This window comes from Manis pentadactyla, chromosome 19, assembly GCF_030020395.1.
Source record: "Manis pentadactyla isolate mManPen7 chromosome 19, mManPen7.hap1, whole genome shotgun sequence".
Lineage (NCBI taxonomy): Eukaryota > Metazoa > Chordata > Mammalia > Pholidota > Manidae > Manis > Manis pentadactyla.
The window spans coordinates 19,545,300-19,556,540 of record NC_080037.1 but is presented as its reverse complement, the minus strand read 5'-3'; positions in this window follow the sequence as shown (position 1 = coordinate 19,556,540).

Genomic DNA, 11,241 nt, shown 5'->3' with positions numbered 1-11,241 from the left:
CATCAAACTAAACAGCTTCTGTACAGCAAAGGACACCATCAGTAGAAAAAAAGGCATCCTACAGTATGGGAGAATATATTCATAAATGACATATTCAATAAGGTGTTAACATCCAAAATATATAATGAACTCACACACCTCAACACCCAAAAAATAAATAACCTGATTAAAAAATGGGCAGAGGATCTGATCAGACACTTCTCCAAAGAAGAAATTTGAATGGCCAATAGGCACATGAAAAGATGCTCCACATTGCTAATCATCAGGGAAATGCAAATTAAAACCACAATGAGGTTTCACCTCACACCAGTAAGATGGCCAACATCCAAAAAACAAGCAACAATAAATTCTGGCAAGGATGTGGAGAAAGGGGATCCCTCCTATGCTGTTGGTGGGAATGTAAATCATCTCAACCATTGTGGTAAGCAATATGGAGGTTCCTCAACAAACTAAAAACTGAAATACTATTTAACCCAGTAATTCCACTCCTAGGAATTTACCCAAAGAAAACCAGATCCATGATTCAAAACGACATATGCACCCCTGTGTTTATTGCAGCACTATTTGTAGTAGCCAAGATATGGAAGTAACCTGAGTTTTCATCAATTGATGAATGTATAAAGAAAAGGTGGTACATATAAACAATAGAATATTACTCAGCCGTTAAAAGAAAACAAAGTCTACTCTTTGCAACAACATGGATGGAGCTAGAGGGTATTATGCTCAGTGAATTAAGCCAGGCAGATAAAGACAAGTACCAAATGATTTCACTCATTTGTGGAGTATAACAACAGAGCAAAAACTGAAGGAACAAAGCAGCAGCAGACTCAGATTCCAGGAAGGGAGTAATGGTTACCAAAGGGAAGGGGCTGGGGAGGGTGGGTGGGGACAGAGGGAGATGGGTATTAAGGGGCACTATAACTAGCAATCACAAAATAGGCAGGACATGGAGAAGGCAGTATAGCATGGAGAAGACAAGTAGTGACTGTTTAGCATCTTACTACACTGATAGACAGTGACCGAGGTTGGTGGTGGGGACTTGGTAATACGGGTGATTGTTGAATCCACAATGTTGTTCATGTGAAACCTTCATAAGATTATATAACAATGATACTTCAATCAAAAAAAGAATGTGGTGCACATCAATATTAATTTGCTAATAATTATTTTTAAATTTAAGAAGTGTTCTTTTTAAAAATGAATTTTCAAATGCCCAAATTTCAGTTGCCTTTTTGTCACGCATTCAGTGTAGACTTTGTTTTTAGAGGCCATGTTTAGATTACATTTGTTTCTGCTTTAGTCCATATGGTCAAAAGTATTCTTCTCATGAAAATCTAAGCTATTTTCTCAAATCTAAAGTTATATTAAAATAGAACACTTTTGCCTGAACATAATCTGATATTCAACTTTTATATGCCTCAGTTTACCTATATATCAAATTTGAAGAGTAACGTTTAAATAATGAGGGATCTAAGATAAAATTAAAATCTCATAAGTCCATTGATTCCATTTAAAAAGCTTTATATCTGATACTATTTATATACCCTTTTTTGGGAAAAATACTTGACATTCACTTATTCTAAAATTACATATGGTAGAAATGCTTAAACTGGCTTTAAGATTGGCCATATTTGTAAAAACCCAGAGAAATATACTCTATCTCATGTTAAATAGAGACCATATGGCCAAAATTATATTTTAAATCTTCTCAGATGGCATTATAAATGGTAAGTATAATTAAAGCTTTCCAAAATGTACTTATAGCAACTAATAAAACCAAGTGCATACATTATACCTACATATGCCTTTTTAGCACTTATCATTTTGCATTTAATTAGAAGCTATTCCTCAAATTTTTAGGATATATTGTCAGTCCTTTAGATTGAAGATTATCCTTTTTCATCATTATACATTTTGCAACTAAAAGATACTATTATTATTGATATTAGTAACAACTACTACTACTACTGCCACTAACAATAATAATAATTTTATTATTATTTAGTTTTTTTAACCTATTATTTTACTTTTATTTAATTTATTTAGTTTTTATAACCTCTCACTTGGCATGCAAAATGTTATATTTTTTATTGAAGTATAGTTGATATACAATATCATATTGGTTTCAATTATACAACATAGTGATTCAACAGTTATATACATTATTAGATCCTAACACCAGTAAGTGCAGTTACTATCTGCCAAGATAGAAAGAAGTTACAGAACCACCTACTATATTCTCTATGCAGTATTTTCATCTCCATGACTAATCTATATTATGATTGAGATTTTGTGCTTCTGTATCCCCTTCAATTATTTCACCCACCCACCCCAAACCCCCCCATGGTAAACATCTTTCACTTCTCAGTGTCAATGAGTCTTCTATTTTGTTCATTTTGTTTTGTTTTGTTTTAGATTCCACATGTAAGTGAAGTCGTATGATATTTGTCTTTCTCCACCTGGCTGATTTCCCTTAGCATAATACCTTCTAAGTCTATCCATGTTGTCTCAAATGGCATGATTTCTTTCTTTTTTACGGCTGAACAATAGCCAAGATATGGAAGCAACCAAAATGTCCATCAATGAATGAATGGATAAAGAAGATGTGGTACATATACACAATGGAATATTCAGCTATAAAAAGATAGTTTTTTTAAAGTTTACTAAGCAAATAGTATTTCAGCCTCACATTTACATTATCTAATTTGACCTTAAAAAATCCATCAATTAATTATGTTGAATTCCCTTTTTCAGATGCATACCCATGGTTTTAAACAGATTAAGCAACTTACCCAACATCATACCACTAGAAAATAGAAGGCCTCTTTTAAACCCAGAACTTTTTAATTGTAGCACCCATACTCTTAACCTTTACCCTATGACACAGTTTATTCATCCATTCAACAACTACAGATGGAAAATTTACTATATGTGTCAAGCCCTGGGATAAATCAGTAAACAAGACAAAATCCCTACTACCATGGATCTTATATCACAGCAAATAGGAGGGTAGAAGACAAATAATACAAATAAGTATAAAATAATACAAATAAGTATAAAAGAAATATAAAAGATACTTTAAATAGCATGACAAGTTTATCACAGTATCTTTGAAAATATAGATGAGATAATTTCCCTAACCTGTAGACTAACAGAACAAACTTAAGAAAAATAAAAACTTCTTTAACAAATTGAAACCATTTAAGAAATTAATCCAAACTTTAAAATATAGCTACAAACAGCACAAGAAAAGTTTTTGTGGTGATACGGAGCTTTGAAAATTAGAAATGTTTTGAAATGATGTGTAGTTTTGTCATCTTCAAAGGGGCTAATATTCTAGATGTTATACAAACAGTTTCAGTGGTTAGAGAAGGAAAGCTCCCTGAGTATTTTACAAGGCTACTAAAACATTTGTTGAAAACCCAAAGAAAAATTTAGAAATCAAAATTATGAATCAACTTTAGTTATGAAATAAATGCAATTATTCTAATGAAAATATTAATTGAAGCTAGAAACACACACATATACACACACAGATATGTACACACATTGCATGTGCAATATAAAATATATGCTTCTGGGGAACATGTTATGACTAGTATTGAGGAAACCTTTTATATCCAAATTGTTAATCCACATTAACAAATAAAAGCAGAAAACAAATGTGATCATGTCAATAATATCAGAAAACAATTTATTAAAATTAGGTAGATATAATTATTTTTTAATATATTTCAACGTTATCTGTTGCTTTTTATTAAAGTTTTCCAAAATATTAGGAAGATTTGTTTAGACCCCAGAAAAGTAAGTTTTAATTCTTTAAAGGAGCGAAGGGGACAAAATTTCTTTTAGAAAATTAGGAAAATAAGAGAATTTACAAACTATTGGAATTAGAGAAAAATTAAAAACAGCCACTGAGTGCACAGATCAGTATATAGAAATTAAAAGTATTCTTTTCCACCACAAAAAAGTATAAAATGCAATTTGATACAATGCCATTATGTGTAACTCCTTATCTCTTCTTTCCAAAGAGTATGTTATGGAAAGGGTAAGAAAAAAAAAGAATAACTGTGATGGAGAAACTTGACAAACACTATCTTAAGCCAAGTGATGGAAGTTAACATCAGTAATAATAGGCACGCTGATAGTATGTACTCTTAGAATATAATGAAAATGGCTGTGTATATCTGTTGTCTTCCTCTCCAAAACCCATACTTCAGTATAACCATTGGAAAAACATCAAATTCCCATAATAAGCCATTCTAAAAACACCTGACTAGTATTGCTCAAAACTTTTGAGATGATCAAAGATAAGGGAAGTCTGGGAAACTAACCAGAAAAGGGTAAGGAATCATAAGGACTAAATACAATATGGTATTGAGGACGTGATCTTGAAACAGAACATTAAGGAAAACTAATGAAATACAAATAATCTATGGAGCTTAGTGATTAACATATAGTAAATATCAGTTCATCAGCTGTGGTAAATGCACCATAGTAATGTAAAATATTAACAATAGGAGAAATTGGGTTTGGGGTATATGGGAACTCTATTACTGTTTCACTCTTCTGTACATCTAAACTATCATAAAATGAAAGTTTCTTTTTTAAATGCCACTTATAATAATACTAAATACAATCCACCAAGGAGCAAAACTAATAAATATATGTTGAAGAAAAAGAACGAAATAAAATGAAGAATAAGGAATAAAATAATAAAATAAAAAAGAAGAAAATAAGAACCAAGAAGTATATGTATAGAAGACTAAAAATTGTAAAAGATAGGTATTTGCCAAATCAATCTCAATCACATGCAAAATTACAATTGCACTTTCTTTGAAAAGTTGAAAAAATTTACCCTAAAATGTATATGGAAAAATGAAAGCCAAGAATAGAGATTGACCTAGAAACAGAATAAACTGCTTCCAAAATACCTACAGCTATTCAGGTTCTTGATATATGTCAGAAGTGGCATTATGAAGTGGGAGGAAAATATTGGTTATTCAGTATATTGTCTGAGATAATTGCTCATCCACACGGGGTTCAGGGGGTGTTAACATAAAACTTTACCTCTACCTCACACTAAACTGAGAAAAGGTTCCATAAAAATAAAAACTCAAATTTGGAAACGTGGGTTTCAAAATTAAAAACCAATTAAAAAGAAAATAAGAGTTGCTTTGACCATAGCGGATATTGCCAGCACACAAAATGAGAAGGTTTGCTTACCTGCAGGTGAAATGAAACATTGTAGTGAGAAATAAAACTATCCACTTCACTGGGATTTCCTAGACATATCCTCTTAATGAGTTAGAAAAGAGAATACATCAACCTTTCACAGAAATGCCTTCATAGAGGGCTATGTTTTAAAGTTTTGACTTTAAGAATATTGGATTTTCTTACTCTTATACCAATTGTTAAATATTGTTCCAGTTTCAAATCTGCTTTCCTACATTATCAGCTTTGTGGTAAGGAGGCTGTGCCTCTGCAGACCACATTTTTCCTTGTCATGACTCCCTCTTAACTTTAACAATAAGAGGGTGGGAGGCTGGATGCTGGGGGAAGGTAAAAGGAACACAAGGCCTTCTGTTTGCTGCTTCTGTTTTCCTTTTCCTGTCAGCATTTGTTTTGAAGCATATTTTTTGTTTTTTCCCTCCCTACCCTTGCAGGAGTAGTTTATACCAGTTTTCAGTTGGTCTCAGCCCCCAGGGGCTCCCCTCCCAGCTTTTAAACATCAGTAGTAACTCTAACATTTCCTTTTGGTACCTGCTTTTCCCATTTTTCCTACCTGTGGATATTTCTGTGTGCCATTTTGCCTTTTAAATATTTCTATATCTAATGAATGATTCTTTATAGTAAATAATCTCAGTTAAAATAATTGGGAGTGTTTGTTCCTTTCTGCACCTTTACTGACCCAAGAAAGTGAAAGTTTCAAATGTGGTTTGATTTTAAGAATATTATTCCTAAATAAATATTTTTTTCTGGTATCTAGTCTTAGAAAATTTAGGTACGTAGGATATCTGTTTTTATTTTTATCTTAGCAATATAAAAAAATAATCCAAATACGTGGTGGATGTCTATGCATCATATAAATAAGCATCTATTAATTCTACTGTGCATACTTGTCAGTGATCTTAACTGTTGCCCATATGAAGCTTTTGTCAAGGAGGAAGGTTATGGACCCAGAAACAGAGAAACAAGTTCAATTTTGGTGCCATTATGACTTACCAATTTTTTGATTATCAGGAAGAAATTAGACAATTTATCACATAATTGAATCCATCCAATATTCTAGCAATATAGCATCCAACACTTTTAAATTACTTGTTATTTATTTAGGATCTTTGCAACATAGATTTTTTTTTATTAGTCTGTAGAAGATACGACTTTTAATTGTGTAATTCAAAACAGTTTAAAGACCTCTTGTGAAATTATTATATTGCCTTCTTGATTTTCCTTCATGGATTATGCTAATTAAATTTTAACTTTCAAGCATATGTTATAATTTAGTGCACTAGCATATAAAATTTTATGTAAGATTCTGTATCCATAATGCTTTCATAGGATCCACTGTACCACTGAATTTAATAATGCTGTAAAGAATGTTTACCTTCAAGATCTCTGTGGCACCTTAAAAGATAAATCAACTTGACAGTTTTGAAAATTTAAATTAAATTGATCATGTCTCATTACACTCTCTTTAATGATTATGATTGCATTGAAGTAGAATATAAATCTTAAGGAAATTAGCTCTGAAAGACAAACTAATAGAAAACATGATAAATGCAGAATGCAGACGTTGTAACTTTTCTTCATCTCCGATAGAATAATTAATCACTTTAATTTTCTTTTCATTGATATCTGAAGTACACCTTGTGGACTAAAAAAATACTAAAAATAAGACTGAAAGAGATGCAGCTCAATTTTAAGAATAAAAATTGTATGTTCACTTGTAATACTAATTTACTACTCAAATAATAATTTTCAGAATAATTCCAAAATTTCTTAACTTTCAGATAATAAACTAAAATTAGCATATATTCCCACATTGTCTGCTTATCAAAGTATAAATGATGCTGCTAAAACTATATTTGTAAAACCAAATACAATTATCAAACAATATTAAACAACTAATATTCTATAGATACCACTTAATAATCATCTCTTTCCTTTAAAATTTTATATACAGTTTGAAGCGAAAGAAATTATGTTGATTGATGTAAAGGCATATTCTAAAATTCAGTATCCATTACTCATTTTTAAATCTTACTAAGTTTAAATTAGAATATTTTCTTTACTTAAGATGTGTATTTTCAGATTCCACTCTATATCTAAATTGGTATGAGAGGGATGACAATTCCATAATTTGAAAATGAAGAGGAATGACAATTAAAAAAAAAAAGATAAAATAATGAATTAAAATTTAATGGAAAAGGCAAAACAATCATTTGCATCTAGTATCTATGGTGCACATTCTGGCAATAGCCAGTTAAAATTATATTTGAAAAGGGATCATATTTCTAGTTGTAACAGGAAAAAAAAATTTATTTAAAAAGAGACTCATCAGGAAAATATGCAGGACCAATATGAAGATATACATAATAACTTATTGGTAAACATAAACCCTGAGTGACAAAACTATTATAGGAATAAAAATGTTATAATTTCCTATTACATTAGAATCCTAGTGGGCTTTTCTTTAAATCTGGCAAAAACCGCCAGAAAAACAAATGTCTCTTCTAGTATGCAAGTATCCCCAGTATTCACCTCCTACCGCAAGGTGTGTTTCTCTGGCACCAGGCTAGGAGCTGCAGCCAGCAGCTCCCCCCAAATATCCCCCTCTTCTCTGTAGGCTGTTTTGTAACAGACTGCCTCCAGCAAGACATCATCCTCCGAACAAAATTTCCTGACAATCAAGAGAAGCTTTTGGAAGATTATGACCTGCATGCCAAATCAAGTCCACCGGGTGTTTTTATAAATAAATCTCCATTGGAACCTAGTAACGTCCATTCCTGTGGTCACTTGTGCTGGGAACTTTATTACCACAATTGCAGAACTGAGTAATTGACAGACAGTATGGTCCACAAAGTTTGCCAGCCTTTGCCCTAAACGATGTATTACAGAAAGATCCACAGCTTGAATGTCCACCAATTTCTTCTCTCCAACGAGGTCTGGATCTAACTTTGGGGAGGGAAGGATGCATCCACGTGAGCTCTAGCTCAGTCCCTAAGAGTAGTAACTGCTCTTCATATTCTCCAGAATTCTCTGTATTTCTTTCAAGTCGATTCCTCATTACTCCAATCTGCTGTAATTAACCGTTCTTTATATGAAACTTTTTTTGTTGTTCAAATTATGCCATAGTGTCTGTTTCCCCACTGGGCCCTGATTGATACACAAAGAATATCATTTGACTTTTAATCTATATGTGTCTTAATTTAAACTGGGTTTCCTACACACAGCATATAGTTAGTTGGTTCTTTTTTAAAGCCCTCTAATCATCTGTGCCTTTTGCATGAGGTGTTTGACCATTTATTTGTAGTGTAACATGTTAACATGGTTGGATTCATCTACCACCTTACTCTTTGTCTTTTTCTCCAGGAGTTTTTGGTTCCTTGTGTCCCTAGTTGTGCCTTGTTTTGGATTAATTGAGGACTTTCCTTTTGGCTTATTAATTTTTAATAATAATTATTTTATATATTTTCTCCAGATTTCTTATTGTGTATAAAAATAAATCTAGTCCCTATTACCACTCCGCAGCTATAAGTTCAAGTCTAAAAAGGGTGTTTTTTTAAACAATATTTTTGGTGCTCTGGATTTGTATAAAATTACTTGTTTCATATAAAAGGATAAATGTTCAAAGCAAGAAATAGTGATAAATTAATCAATAAATGCCAAAATAAAGGAAAAAAATAGAATAGATGGAGACCAGGCTGTTGTAAAATGTATAGGAATATGTTAGAACACAGGGTAAAGCCACAAATAAATTTGCAGTAGTGTAGGACCAGGCTAATATACCATTCCATTTAACTAAATATGGAATCCAGAATGGGATGACAGTGTCTGAGAACTTGATGGCTAATAAAAGCAACAGTTTATTAATGAGAGAGAATAGATTACATACTGTTGGTACAAATGATTATGCTAATAGAATAAAATGAAGTTAGATTTCTATCTCTACCTTATTTATAAAAATAAATGTAAAATCATAAAAAGATAATTTCTTTAAAATTGTAGAAAAAGTTCCAATGAAAATCTATGACTTACTGTAAACTAGGGCTAAGAGAATGTTGCAAACAGTTAGCTACAGGTTGTCTGGGGCTGTCTGACGTATCTCACCACTCTGACCCAAAGTTGATGTGAAAATACCATCATAAACCACTGCAAACTGGCTCTAAAAACTCTCCTTGAAGTGACACTTCCTTTTTTGCCCATGTTTCATTGGCCAAAGCAAATCACATGCCAATGCCTAATGTTAAAATAAAATGATCTTAATATATGCTAAGAAAGGTAACTGGAAAAAATTTGTTCAATAAAGAAAATAAAGATATTACTGACTTTAGAAATGATATATATTTGTTATCACCTTAGATACCCTGAACAAAGTCAATAGACAAATGAACAAACCTGAAAAATAAATTATAACATAGATAATTTACCATTATCATTTTTTCTAATATACAAAAAGTAATTGCAACCTGACAAGAAAAGTTTACAAATGCTCACAAGCCCATCAAATTAGACAAAAGGTAACAATAGAGAATTCACAGTGATCAAACTCAAATATCCAAAAAATAAATGTAAAGAAACTGAAATTTACTCTCAATCAAGATAATGCATACTAAATAAGTAATAACCTATATCATCCCTTCCAGATTAAATAGGTAAATAAAAAGAACTATGCAGCTATGTTTGGAGGAAATAAGAAAATTGGCTGACAGAAAAATGAAATGTTTCTGTCTTCCTAGAAAGTGACATTTACCTAATAAGTTTAAAATAACATATTGCATATGAAGCAGATTGGAACAGAAGGAACTTGGAATTCCTTACTCCCAGAAGCCTACTCCACAGAAAGAAAATCAGTGATTGAAAAGGCCTATGGCTATGACCAAATTGTTTTCCTTCAGAATTCATGTTGAAGACCTAGCCCCCAGTATTTCATAATATGACTGTATTTGGAGATAAGGCCTTTTAATGAGGTAAATAAGATTACATGAGATACAAGTGTGGGGCCCTAATCCAGTAGGACTGGTGTTCTTATAAGAAAGAAAGAGATAACGAGGAATGTGCTCCAAAAGCCTGTGGGAACACATCAAGAAGGAGGCCATCTGAAAGCCAGGCTTGCCCACACCTTGATCTGGACTTCAGCCTCCACAGCTCTGAGAAATACATGTGTGTTGTTTAAGCCTCCTCGTCTGTGATATTTGACAGGCAGTCCTAGCAGACTAATACCTATGTCCTCATACAAAGATGTGTATTTTAGTCTCGTCCATATTAGTAAAACAAACAAAATACATCTATAGGGAAATACCTGAAAATTGTGTGGTATATCCACATTACAAAATATCATGTGGACCTTACAAGGAATAATTTTCTCTTCATACATACAGGTATCATGGTTAGAGATCAACCAAGCATTTTTGAGTGAGAAAATGTAGAAGTTCTTATAATTTGATCTGGTCTGAGTTTTTAAAGTTTCTATAAAAATAAACATGTTTTAAAATAAAATAAATATTATTTTTATGTAAGCATATGTATGTATATGCTATATGTGTTTCTTTCTCTGCAAAATCTTCCTATTTTTAAGTATAGGCCAGCTTGCAGATCTATATATATATGTCCTAGTGGAATGGCTCATACTAAATCAGCTGTGCAATTTTCAAAGTTTAATAAATGAGGGAATTAAAGGATTAAAAAAAATCTCACTACAATTATTCTTGAAATTCAGTGAAAATACTTGCGAGACAAGCTGAATTTGTACAGGGACCATTTATTATTCTCTGAATAACAACAAATCAGCAAATTCTATTTATCCTTGTTTGAAAGATTCAGAAGTCAGAGGTCAAGCAACAGTAGTTACAAATCTTAAAAGATAAATTGTGACTATCTAAATGAGATAATACCTGAGAAGATAATTTACATTATCATCTTTTAATGCCAGTAAAATGAGTAAATTTATAAAATTAATTATAGCTAGAAATCTACATGCTATATTTCATAGCATGCAAAATAATTTACGTGAGTTAG